At 38.9% G+C, this 14,279-nt stretch overlaps 1 long non-coding RNA gene across 2 annotated transcripts; it reads right to left on the reverse strand.

Moving 5' to 3' along the window:
• Window positions 1-479: 479 nt before the first annotated feature.
• Window positions 480-13,141, reverse strand: LOC106952558 (uncharacterized). 2 transcript variants are annotated; one of them, XR_001426012.1, is made up of 3 exons: window positions 12,742-13,141; window positions 6,041-6,148; window positions 480-1,080 (listed from the first exon to the last, which is right to left on the reverse strand). It is a non-coding gene; the product is annotated as an uncharacterized LOC106952558 (long non-coding RNA). The 2 variants fall into 2 exon arrangements; XR_001426011.1 differs by lacking the exon at window positions 12,742-13,141 and adding an exon at window positions 6,913-7,141.
• Window positions 13,142-14,279: the final 1,138 nt, after the last annotated feature.

A 14,279-nucleotide genomic window follows, 5' to 3' on the forward strand; every position in this document is an offset into this window, starting at 1 on the left:
CAATAGGTTGTTTGCTTCTAACTGAAAATCTATAAAGAAATCATGTTCTCTAAGCATCACAACAAAGATGTGATTAGTTCATTATGACATCATATTACATGACTCTACATTTACTTTAATATTTATATCCAAGCTGCCAAAATGTGTTTCTGTACAGACGGATGCAAATCCCTTAAGCTCAAAGTCAAATCCATGCAAAGCAGCCGGTCGAGGCAGGAGACAAAGAAACCTCAAACCATGATGAGTTTGTGCTGAGTGGAGGTCACAATATTTTGCTCATCAAGTGGATGTTATAACCAGTGAAAAACCAGGGTGCGCAAATTTTTTGTGACACTAGCAAGTTTTAACAAGTGATTTATGCCAATAGATTTATTTTGAATACTTCATTTGCCTAGTAGCTGTGAAATATGACTCTCTCAAAGAGAAAATACAAACGGCAGGGTTATTGGCTCCCAAATAGACGAGGCAAAGCGCAGAAATTGCTATGCAGTGCAATTCAGGGACTTTTATTCCAGGTCTGAATTATGGTACAGCAAATAATATCAGCCATTTTTCATGAACAGTTATTGAGTGCAAAAGTTTGAATTTAATGTGGAGTTCCTCAAACACAAACAGCAAAATTGTACAAAAAGACTCAAATCCGTACACTGCTTGGACAAAAGAAAAAGAAAATAAAAAGGTCACACACGTAACATTTTGTTGGACTGCCTCTAAGTTTCTGCAATGTCACAAGATTTATTTCCAAACATTGCTGCATTCATTTTTCACCAAGATTTTGTATTGACGATGGAAGACTCTGAGCACAGAGCAAAGCCTTCTGCAGAACATCCCAAAGCTTCTCAGTGCGGCTGAGGTCTGAAGTCTTTGGTGATCAATCCACGTGTGAAAATGACGCGTCATGCTCCCTGAACAACTTGTTCACAGTTTCAGCCTGATGAAGCTTGGCATCATCTTGGAACAACGCCATGGCATCAGGGAAGAAACTATCCCATGATGGAATAATCTGGGCAGTCGCTATACACAGGTAGTCAGATGGGCTCTTAATGTTGCCTCTCTTCTTGCTCTGATGTGCCCATCACTCTGGAAGAAGGTAGAGAACATGAAATTCTTCCATTGCTCTAGATTACATCAGTATCTTTATGCTTCGTTGCAAATTGAAGCCTTTTTTTCCCGTGAGCCTCTCTGATTAATGGTTTTCTTATGGCTACGCAGCTGTTCAGTCCCAATCCTTAAGTTCCCTTTGCTTTGTGTGTGTAAGTAATAACTCTTACTTTCACTATTAAACAGTTCTCAGTTCCACTCTTGTTTTCCTTTGATTTGAGGTCATTGATCACAGTCATTTCCAGGAGTTTTTTCCAACCACATTTCTTCTTCTTTCTTTTTTCCTTCCAGTCTTTAATAATGTGTCGGACAGTTCTCAACTCAATTTTAGTAGTTTCTGTAATCTGTGCTTGATGCATACCAATGACTTGACCTTTCTCAAACAGACGAACATCTTTTCTGCAACCACAGGATGCGTCTTTCCACGTGGTTGTCTAAGAAATGAGAAGCTACTCATTGCATCAGCTGAGGCTTTATAACTTGTTTCCTTGCAGTAACTATCCAATAAGAGGTTTATAATTATTTGTTTAGTGAAATCCAGGAGGTGACTTTTTTTTTTTTTGCCAGGTAGTGTACATGTAGCTATCGTCAAGGTCTTGCCTTATTCCAACTGAGTAACTAACCACTTTTTGTTTCTGAAATATTAATCTTGTTTAAACTGGTTGGTTCCCAGGCAAATGTTTTAATCAGAAAAGCTTGTTGATGGCCACAGAAAGCAAGTGGAATCATGTGGTTTCCACAAAACTCGCAAAGGGATATTATTCCAAATGTTTGTGAATACATTTTCTTGTTTTTAGGTCATTGAAGTATCTAATATCATTATTTCATTTTGAAAAAAAACAACAGTTCAAATTAATAATTAAAACCCCAAAATGAAATGACAGTAATAGATGTGATTAGTGTGTAAACATTTGACTAACACTCCCTATACAGACAAATATGCACAGCATTAATGTCTGGAAAATAACACTCAGTGACCTCTCCCTCCACATGAAAATAACTAAAATGACATTTTTGCTGCAATTAAAAAGAAACAACAAAAAAAACAACATACAGCAGGCTGCGTCTCTGGTCATAACCTGATATGAAATTAATGAGCATGTATCGCAGCAGCTTGTCGGGAGCAGACAGGGGTTAAAAAGGTGGGCATGCGATGCCGGAGACCCACCTGCTCCTCTCATCCTCTGCATGATTGTTAGTTTAAGAATTGCAAGGCGATGGTGTCACCCACACAAAAACTTCATCTCTGTGATTTCTGACCTCCCGCACCGTGCAATCTCACAAAGTTCAGCGACGCACAGAAAGTAATCCAACAATGTAAAGAGCGAGCAAGGATGTGAAATTGAAACATCAGACCTGTAGTCTCTCTCATCTCATGTTTCCTGGGCTTTAAAGCGGCTCCTTCTGCTGCTAAAAGGGACAAAGGAACGATCACACAACTAACTAACAGTGTGAGCGAGCGTGCTCCCGGGCTCTCACATTCCCTTCGGAGGGCACACCGCAGCCTTTCATCTTTTTTTTTTCTTCCCTGTGCATCTATCCTCTCATCTCTCCGCTTTATGTTCTGCTTTCTGAACAGAGTTCAAACACTGGGGACCAGTTTAAATACTGAAGGTTCCCACTGCACTGCTCCAGTGAAGTAGAGCATATAGTGAAACATAAGAAGCTCTGGCTTTCACTCGAATCAAGCTCCCTGGTATTCTTTTTTTTTTCTTTTAAGTTTGAGCCATATTAGACCCTTCTAACTTATTGGCAGTCCTGGTTAAGATGTGCAAAAATCCATAGAATAAATTAATCTTTTTATACCTTAGCAAATTGTTGCACTGAGAGATTTTGCAAAAGGCAGTTAACACTTTTGCAACCTCCAGATGCTAATAGGACAGCACTGACACAAGTAGAGTCACGGATCCTCTTCCTTTCTTGTCCTCAGTTTGCCCAAAGGTTTTCTATGCTGCTTAGGTTTGCAAACAAACAGCCCAAATCCACCAGCTGTGTTTGTTGCCAGAAAACTACATTTTTCTCTCCTATGAACACAGAAACACAGCTATAGGTAAAGTCTAAATAGAGTTTAGCTAACTACATGTTTGAGTTTGTGATGGTTTTCTGGCATCCTTAAACATCAAAATAACAGTTGATAATCTCTATTGGGTTCAATTACATCTATTTTTAAAGGATTACTTACAGTACCAATGCCTATACAACAAGAGATTTTATTAAGCAGGATTTTTCCTTTGATAGAATAAATAAGTTAAAGGCTGCTCTTCTTATTTCTTTCTGTGAGTGTATGCCACTGAAATAAATTTTTATTTTTATTTTACTTCTTTCATTTTGAAGATTTAACTATCAAGGCTGAGAAATATTTGTTTAATATCAAAGATCATACTGAGGAAGCTGAGATCATTGCATTTTTCTCCTCACTTTGCAAATACTGTGAAAAAAATATTGGAAAATGTTTTGATCATATTGTTGTGTTTTATGTTTTACTAGTGAAGATTTCAAGTCATAGGGTTGATGCTATTTGGTAGGTGAAAGTTAAGGTGTTGTTGACCCGAGTCTGAGGAAAGCAAATCAAACAGTTCCAAACAAGCAAAGCGTTTTTTGTTTTTTTTTAGCCATTGTTCTCATCTTCTTCTTTAGAGCAGTTGGCAAAAAGCAGCTGGACTTTCCTGCTAATGGGTCGTTTGGCTTCAGGAAGAAAAATATGGCGCACATCTTCTGGCTTTGTGAGAAAGCAGTCTGTTCTCTAAAATGCAAGATTTTAGTCTTAACTGCCTAAAAACGTTTGAACAATTGGCAGATCACATCTAATGGTTGTTATGGAGACTTGATGAGCCCAAGTTGTCACTCCTTGCAGCAGTTCTCTGACAGTGAGCTTTCAAGATGTATTTATTTTTTATTTATTTTTTACCTCTTTGGAGTTGTTTTAAACATTTTAATTGTTGCTCCAACTGCAGACATAAGCAGATTAGTGCTGTTATTTAAAAATGCCCATGAGAGAATATTCCAGAGAAACCTCAGAAGAAAACCTGAAAATTTGAATTGTAAAAGGAATCTCCAAAGAAACTATGAACAAGGGCTCTATTTTGTACCCTTCCATGCTCTGACCCATATAGTATCATATTTGTGCGATTTGTCACTTGATATTTTTTAATTCATTTCTTAACATATGAGGATCAAAAGGCATACAGTCTATTTGAAATATGTGTTCTCCTTCCCATTTTTAAAGAGAGGCCACTCCTCTCTTTAAAAATGTGTCATGTAATATTTATTATACCCCAGGGGAAAAGTAATAAATTACAGATGACAAATAAAAAATTATAAAACATAAATAAAAACAGAACACCAGTGATTTTCCACCGGATTATTTGTTTTTATAGTGAATAAATGTACTCACATTAAATGTTTTGGTTTACCTTCAGCGTAATGTTCTGCTACTCAAATAATAAATAAATAAAAAACATTTATTTTAAAGTTCTCTATAGCAGGAAGACTAATGGGTTAAGCAAAGACGGAGAGTGCTAAATATTTATTATTATTATTATTATTATTATTATTATTATTATTATCTTAAGCAAAAGAAAACATTAAATATATTAAACGGCACACAGTTGTACTGTTAGATTAAATCCTGGAGTTAAGGTAAAATAACTGCATGGATAACAAAAGACACAAGTCAAACTCAGAATATGATATTTACACACTGTGGAATACAACCTTAAAAATGTCAATGTCAAAAATCAATACAAGAAAAAAAGTGAAACAAATGAAAGAGAAGATGTATACCCTTGGATCGATAGACTTCCAGGTGACTAATAGGAAACTGGAGTCCTTGGACCTCCATAGTTTGTGAACTCTAGTAGTTACCTATATTTCACAGGTATTGCTGCTTGTGTATATTGAGAATATGCCAATCTTTGTGGAGTTATTCTCTTAGCTACTCATCTCCTGTCTGCTGTTGGGTCTGTTTGAATCTTTTGCAGGAAGCGTTTTCTTTAAAGCAACCGTCTGGCTGAGAAAGGGCCTTGAAGTCTGTCAATAAAGAGGCTGATGGACAAACTGCGGTACAACAAAAAACCCCACAGGACTCCACAGACAGCAGCAAAAACAACAAGCCAGACAGTGTCGCAGACGAAAGCAAAAACCCACTTTTAGCAGCAAAATGAAACCTGTTTTATCCGTCGCTTTAACTTCAGGCTCACAGTAATATTCTTAGATCCTGTGCTTCTACAAACACAATTTTATGGATTAGGTAAGAAGAAATAATCTGCTGCTCAATCCCCATTACTATGAGAATTAATCCACTGTGATTACCTCATTGTGATTATTGTAATGGAATAAACATCAGCTGTTCTGCCAGCAGTAACTATGATGATTAGCTATGTGTTGCATCCTTGCTGTACAAGGAAGTACGTGTGTGTGCGTGTGTGTGTGTAGAAATACACAACGAGTTGGCTTCCACCTGGCTGACAGGAACGGTCAGCCGCTTGAAATGAGATTACACAATCACAAACGGCCTAATCAGGACTCATGCAATATTCATACTTGGTTTTCATAATTACTTAATTAATTCCCAGCTCTGAGCAGATATTGCCAGTGCTAATCCTCCAAGTATCCCCCAGGGCTTCCTGAGTCTGTTATAGATGTTCTGTCCCAAGTTGCAAAATATAAGGGAGACACCCCAAACGATTGCAAGCACAGAGCTAAATTTGCTCTCTTATGAGACTTTGCTTTGTTCTTTTCTTATTTCGCAAATATAGGTTGAAACTCAGGATTCAAGCTTTCCTGCAAAGCTCACAGCTGGAGTTGTCTGCAGGCAAAGTGTTTCCTCCCCGCTGGGAGAAACATCCAACCCACGCTTTGTGCTTCCTTCGAGAGGAAAAGGAAAAAAGAAAGACTTCTGACTGAACTGATGCATGCAAGAACAGTGGAGAGGATGCACCTGCTCGCGTACTTCTACCAGCAACATGTGTTCAGTCTGTTTTAGCAGCTTCTTTATCTCTTTCCTCCTGCAGTGGGGGAGCATGATGTCTCAAGCACCGAGTCTAAACTGGAGGCAAAGAAGAAAACAAAAGGGGAGTCATATTCACTCTCAGATACTTAGGTGGCTGCAAATGACCTGTAAATTCGCATTTTGATGTTCCTTGACTGCTTTTAGTTTCATCACGGTTACACATTAAGAGGGAAGTAAAAGCAATGCATATAAACTGCATCAATTCAGCCGGTGGAACAACTTAAATACTTTTCATTTGGACATATTTGATTCAATACTTCCACATAGAAATTGCCAACTTCAAATCCTAAAAGATACTTATTAGAAGTAGAGCTCAATTAAAAATTTAATTGAGTTAATTGCAGGGCCTGTAATTAATTCATCACAATTAATTGCATTTTAATAAAAAACTATGCAACGATAAAATAAGCACCATTTTCAGTTCAAAAATCATTTTGCTACTAAATTATTGAATAGACATGAGTTCAACTACCATTTATTGTTTTTAATCTGTTATTTAAGTTATTCAACCGTCAAATTAATGGAAAGTGCTATTATACCTACTTAGCTTCCAACTGTTTCAGAAACCCCACAGCATTCAAATAACTACTTTGGGAAAAAAAAAAAAAAAAAAAAAAAAAAACCCCTTTTCAGTACATAGACGTTGGGGATGTCTGTGCTTGCTGCAACATGTTTTGCATTTAGTTTGTATTTTAGGCTCAAACAGCTTCAGCGATAGGCTAAATAATTTTTCCACAACTTCCACACACAAGTCTTTTCCAACTTTGTATCAAATTGTTTGTTTTTCAGGAAAAATTTACCTTAAAATTCTCCAGAGGACCAAGAAAAGCTGCTTTATTGTGATCACGTGTGTGTGCATCAGATTTACGGGCATAACAGAAACGCACTAATTACAAAGGTTCTGAATGAAAAATGTGATTAGTCGTTGTAAAAATGTTTAACTTGTAAGTACTTAATCAAAGTAGTTTTTCCATTCTTTCAAGATTTTGATTTTATCTGCATGATTTTAATTAGAAATGTGTTTCTTTGTCCGCTATATTGATTATGCAGCAATGAGGAACACCTGGTGACTTGGGTAACCAAGGAGGAGTCAGCAGGGCGGCAACAATCAATGAGTGATGGCAAGGAAAAGCCTTTAAGGAAGACAAGGGGGGGGGGGACAAGAGGGAGACCAGTAACAGTAGCTTAGGACAGCATCAGCAGGCACCCAAAGTGAAACCAGTCATGTCTTGGGGGGAAGCCAGTGCTATGGGAAAGGCACTCTAGCACTCTGTCCCTGGAGTAAGTACCCAAAGCTTTCCAAAAGCATTTGCCTCCTGCCCATCCTTGAGGACTGGGGCCCTCTTCTTCTTTTTAGAAGATGGCTGCTGATGGAGTGGAACCATAAAGGGGCTTGCTCAGGAGACCTGGAGGTTTCTTCCTAAAGGGGACATATTATGCAAAATTCAAATTCGGCCCATTTTTGTACTTCCATTTGGGTCTGAACTGCTTCTAAAAACAGCCCAAGCACAAAAAAGAAAAGAAAAAGTAACACCAAGCCATTTGGCCATATATGAATGATTTGTTGACTTATTATTGCCTTTTCTAGATGGTTAAATAACATGTGCCCCTGACGGATATTTATAAAATAATTGTGAATAAGTATTTGTGTTCCACAAGATAAGTGGGAATTTTATAGACACTAACATTCACACTACCAGCCATGACTTATGGTAAGAGTGATAATCTGTGCCACATTGAGTCCCTTTAGACTGAGATGTAAAGCCTAATGAACCAGAACAAGGTTCCTACTGGACCTGGAACCACTTAATCGCTGATGAATGATTATAATGAATATAAACATAATAACATTCACTTAATCACACCTCTATATGACCAGGATGGTCATGGCAAATAACATCTATTAAGGGGAATTATGTTGACCCAGTGTGAGAGAGACCACGGCCTTTTCTCCCTCGCATCTACCTGAAAAATGTTCTGTCAAATCATTCCTTAACAAATTAATTATACGTCCACCGAGAGGCAAAATAAGCTCATTCTACGCAGTGTGTCAACACTGAGCTGAAGGACCGGTCACCTGCTGTGCGCTGCCTCAGTCCCCACTGACCAAGGGTTTTCACAGAGAAACAGCTAGATAAGGCAGTGTGAGACCAGAGACACGTTGAAGACACACGATCAATCAGTACTATGACTCAGGGCTAATTCTGTGTTGATAATTAGCCAGTCGGAGAAGGCTGAGTAACGGGAGCTCGCCAGGCAGGTGCCCGGAGGTCCTCAGGGAGCCTGAACTGTCTCTTCCCTTCATTAACTCTTTTCGTCCTCTCCCCTTGTCCGTCTGATCCTGCGAGCAGCCGGGGCTGCTGGGTAATTCACTCTCCGGTCTCTGAGGTGACCCTGAGCCGCAGGGCTGAGGGAGATGAGGATACAAAACTTCATTTTAACCTTTCCTCCGAATCTCTTTTTCTCAATTTCTCCAGGACCTAAACGGCTTTCTGTACTTAGCTCTTTGTTGCTGAAATGGACCAGATACCATAACCTTTTTCTGTTTTTCTGACCTCCCGGTCTTTAGACATATAGGTCAGAGCAAAAAGACTGCCGACCTTCTCTTTTGTATTTTTATCTTGCTTATTCCCTCAATGTCTCTCCGCCTGTCCAAGTGTCTTCAAAGAAATTGAGAGAAAAGGAGAAATTCATTTTCCATCCATCTCTCTATTTGTGGCATTTTATAGGGTTTTTATTGCACTTCTTAGCTGATTGCTCACATTTATTTACAACAAATGCAGTGATGAGGTACTGATGTGAATGCAGCTGGCATATAAATGCCACACTCTGCTCCTATTTGCCCATAAGAATGTACTGCTTAGCTTTCATCTGAGCATCTTTTTCAATTTGTCTCCATGACTGCCAACTTAAATCACCCGGAGTCCACCCTTTTTTTTTTTTTTAAATTGTAGCAATGCTTCTTGAAATTAAGAAAAGGAAAAAAAAAAACACAGAGGGGTTTTAAAGATGAGTTAAAGTCAGACAACTGAGCCATCATCCAGTTTTAATAAGAGAAGTGCAGAGTTCCTTGTCTCACAGTAATCTGCACACACACACACACACACACACTTATACGTGCTTGCACTTTAATCAGTATGATTTCACATTATGGCTTTGCACATTAAACCAGAGTTACAATGTGATTATTGCCTGTGACAAATGAAGAGGTTATATTCAAACTGTTAAACAGCTCATAGCTTTTGATCAGAGACATATATGACCAGTTAAAATGCTTCATGCAAAGAAGTGCCGCCTGTTTTTCTATAGATTCTCATATTTTCCGTCAACGTTTCTCACTGCGACAAAGAAAAAGACACATCCTGTTTTCAAACCAGACAGGATAGAAATCTTAGCAACACGAAGATGATGGATTGAGTACTTTTTCTACCAACATACAGAAAAAGCTTGGTGGAAGTAAGCAGGTGAAGAGCTAAGGGGGATTTTTATGGACCACAAGCAGTCTCTTTGTTGGTTATTTTTTTAATATATTTTTTCACATTAATTTGATTAGAACCATCATGTGGCTTTAGCCCAAACACTATTGGGAAGGAAAATTTGAAAAAAGAAAAAATGACAATGTAAGACTCCCTTTAAGATGCCAGAAGAAACTGTCTCATTTTGACATCATCTTATTCATGTATGCACATGATTTCTTTCGTGTGCAAACATCTCTTCTGATGAAGACACGGGAACATAATCACCTCCGCTGCCTCTACGGAGAGTGTGCACCTATCAATACAAACTCAGGAGAAACAACACGGGGCGAGACATGCACACGCGCAGGCTATGACACACTCACAGATGACAGGTGCATCACGCCTCACTGAGTAGCTTTGGTTACTGACAGATTGTGGCAGGCGAGCAGGTCTGAGCAAAGCGATGACTGTCACCTTTAATCTCCTAAAACTGCATGCATAGGCGCACACACACACACCTAAATACTCCCACCACCACTGTGCACTGCATTATTTTTTTCTGCTCTGCACCCCGCATGTCTGATTGCTATCCTGTCTGCTGGGAACTGGGATTACCCAAGGGGGGGAGCCAGCACAGAGTCAGTGATTTAACTGATCTGCCTCTCCTCTGGGACTTCTTTTTCTCTTCCACCAGTGCCTGCACGCCTGAAGTGCCACTGCTGTCCCATGTCATCCCGGCCAGGCCTGGGCAGGCTCCTGCAGGGAAGGCTTTAATGACTTCCTCTCTCCTTTCCTTCTTTGAGCATTTAGGTGTGGCTGCCATCTGAATGGAATTGGAGGGAGGCAACGTGAGAGATTAGCATATCAGGGGTCCAGATTAGCACCTCTGTGGTGTGTACACATACTGACAGAAGGTGGTAATGAGAAAGAAAGGACCTCCCTCCCCCATGTCGAATCTCCACCCTCGGCTTAATAGAGGGAGCTCAAATGGAACCGCAGATAGAGATGCGGGGTGTCTTTATCTCGCTTTTACAGGTAGAGGCAGTGACATGTTTTCCTCAGTTTAGATGAAGAGTTAGCAAATAATAAGATGAGAAACCAGCATGAAGACGGGAAATGGCATGAACAAACCTTCATTGTCACAGTCTATGTGTTATGCCTTTCGTTATATTAGCATTTTGATTACATCAAGGAATAAATTACTTGTTTCTAAAACAGAAAACTTGTGGGTCTGACTGGTCCAGCTGATCTATCGGCTGCTAACTGCCACCCAACAAGAGGAGCAGGCTTAGTGTCACAAGATACGATAGAAGAGTCCGACCACTGGTGCCCTGTTTCTGCCGCAGGACCAAAAAGCTGCTCACCCTGATGGATTTTTCATTTGTGGATCTTGCAGAATCAATGTTCTGTGTTGCTCATCTCAGATGAGCTTGGAGGATTAGTTTTTTTATTTTATTTTACTTCTACTCATTTCGCTTGTCTTAATTTCATTATGTTGTAAAACTTTATCTTTCATAAAGTGTCTTGTAGAAATATTTGTACCTTTTCACATTCTGCTGATGGACCAAAGTGGGAACTGCATGAAAAAGGATGAAAGGTTTCTTAAACTCTTTTACAAATAAAAATCTGCCAATTTTATCTGAAAACACCCCAAAATAAATTTCACTGTAACCAAATGTCTCCTAAATTCACCCTATGATTTATGCATACATGCAGCTGTTCTTTGAAGATCTGAGAAGTTTGTCAGAGAATCTTAATGACAAAAAAAAAAAATCACAGTGAAGACATAATACAGCAGGCAGCTCAGATATGAAGTTTTAGAGGACTTAGAAGCAGGGTGAGGTTATAAAACAATACCATGAGCATTTAATATACCATGATGTTCTATCCAACATGGGATGTTGGGAGTTAGGTAGAATTGGAAATCCACAAACACGACCGATCACCAGATTTTCTCATTGCAGGCGACACAGAAAACATGTGGAGCTAGCTGCTCGATATGATGAGAATAGAACAGAGCACTTGGGGGGAAAATGCTGTGTGGCGTCTTAGGCTCTGAGACTGAACTCAAACTGTGCAGGTCCTGTGCAGCAGAAACTGTGCAGCTGTTCAGAGTTGATCAAAAGTGGATGCAGCTAGAAGCAGTGCGATCCTGGAAGCAAAAATAGGTAGTAATAACTAGTTGCATTTAGTTGAATAACATTTTGAAAAACATGTACTTGTGGGAGTAGTTTTAATGCACCGTACTTTTTGCTTTTACTTTAATACAAATATTTTTTAACCCATAACTTTACTTTTTTTCCTGTCCGATAATACTTTAAACAAATAAATCAGATTTTATTTAGCTTTTTTTTTTTTAACCAGATACAATTATACTCGAGTAATTTTTTGGATGACTACTTTTTACTTCTTCTTGATTAAGGTATATTTAAGTAGGGCTATTCTTATTTGAGGACAATTTCTAGAAACACTACTCACCTCTGCCTGCAAAAAAAGCCTTTTAGTAGCTACAAACCTGCACCCAGATACTACCAAAACTACAACAGATCAAAGTGTAACACAGAAATGAAGATTATAAAATAAATTAAACCAATGGGTCAATAAGTTCGGCTATTGGAGCACAGTGGGGTGTTTAAATGAGACACAAAGGCAGTTAGATGAATTTAAAGATTGTTGTCAAAAGAGTTGTACAAGCCTTAAACAATTATGAAAATAAAATTACACAACATTAAATGTATAAAGTAGTAATACTATTTGGCTAAATGCTTGTTCTCAGTTTTAAATCTCTTGGGTGCACCGTGTTAACCTGAGCTCCAAACCGTGATAGAAAACAGATTAATCAAATCCAGTTCCATTTCGGTTTCAACTCAAACACAATTCCTACACAGCACTTTGTTATAATGTCCCAAACTAAAAATTACTTGTCCAAATAGTACAGTCCAAAAATTCCCGGGATGAAAGAATAGAAGTGAAGAGACATCAGTGGTCTTACACAAACCACTGTGTGATGATGCGAGTGATCCAGGCCTAACGCACCACGGGCGCAGCAGGACTCCAAACTCAGCAAAAGTTTACATTTCAACAACCAAATAATTCAGATAAATTATATTATTCAACAACAATATGCTAAACAGAATAAAAATCTAAGTGAAAGTCAAAGAGTATGCTCACTGCTGTGAAGGCGACAAGATAAGACAAATATGCATTATGGGTCTCAGTCCGAACACGTGGGGCACTGGATAAGCAACAAGGCATGTTTTTTATGCTTTAACCGAAGTAACATGAAAGTAAACACATGCTGTTCCCTTTGCGTGGGGTCTCATTTGCTGTCTCGACTTTTGGCATGATAATGACACCATAGCTAAGAGGCTAGCGAGGTAGCTCCAGCAGTACTTTTTAAAGTTGGCAGAAAAACTGAAACGCCGATCTGTTTACTCACTTCAGCTACTTCCAGCTCAGAAGTCGGCTGAAAACAGTAAAACAGTTTGTTGAAAGTTTATATCCAGTAATTTTACGTCTTTAACTACACAAACTGACACGCTGCACAGTTTAGCAAACTCCTCCTGATGTCGGCTCTACAGACACACTCAACAATGCTGGAGACACAGAGACGAAAGGCGGGACCTACAGCGACACTCTGCATTCTGATTGGTTGAAACACGCTGGAGTCTGGATATTACCTCTGTTTTCTTAAAGAGGCATCCTCATTTATGTGCGTTACACAAACATTTCCATCAGTAAAAAATCCAATGGCCAAAAGTTGTAAATACAGTTAAAAAAAAGTGGTTCTACAAAGACATAACTAAATGGCGATGAACTGAATTTCTTTTCAGATTGCTTTTTTTTTTTTCTGTAAAAAATGTTGAGTGATAAGTTTCATAAATCCCATTTATTGCTCTATCATGCAAAATCTCAGTAATAAAAATTAATATTTGTAGTTTTAATGTGACAAAATGTCAAAAAGTTTAAAGGATATGAACACGGTAGCATAAAGCTACACTCCCAGTTTTGTAGATGTTTTATCTTCCTCCCTTCCCTCTGTTCTCCTTTACGTCTTGTCATTGCGTATTCTGTTTATATAAAAATGAGGCTAACATCCAATTTGTGAGCTCACTTTTTTAATATATTCCATTTTTTTTTTTTTGCAACATCAAGGACTTTATTTATTTAGATGATTCTCTGCCCCAGGAGCTGTTTTTATCTCACCAAAGACCTGGCGGCAGCGCAGGGTATAACCAGAAACTCCCATAAAGCAAGAGAAAGTAGGTCCCCCCACTTGAAAAAAAACTAAGTTGTGTGAACTGTTTTTTAAAGCACAGCATGGGGCAGTTACAGAGCTTTGCTTCTCCACCTGTTCTCTGTCAGACAGAGGAGTCTGGTTGCGGGTATTTTTTCCATCGCTACCCTGCGGAGCGTTGCTTCCTAAGAGACTTTCAGTTGGGTAGGATTCATTGTTACGAACGTTGCACCTCACCATGACAAAGGCTGCGTAACTGGAAGTCTAGCTGAGCTTTGCTACTTTAAGAGCTTTGCTGCACACAATGTAAATGACTTCTCTCCTGTGCTCTCTTTCGTTCCGCTGCCCGGCAGACCATTGGAAGCAAATAATGAGTCACATTTTACACCTCCTCTGTAGCAGAGTGGCAAAGTTAAAGGTAAAAACTTCACAAAACTGCCCTCGCAAAGCACACACATACACAGGCACACAC

This window comes from Poecilia latipinna, unplaced genomic scaffold (assembly GCF_001443285.1).
Source record: "Poecilia latipinna isolate Pla-1442-1.1 unplaced genomic scaffold, P_latipinna-1.0 Scaffold525, whole genome shotgun sequence".
Classification (NCBI taxonomy): Eukaryota; Metazoa; Chordata; class Actinopteri; order Cyprinodontiformes; family Poeciliidae; genus Poecilia; species Poecilia latipinna.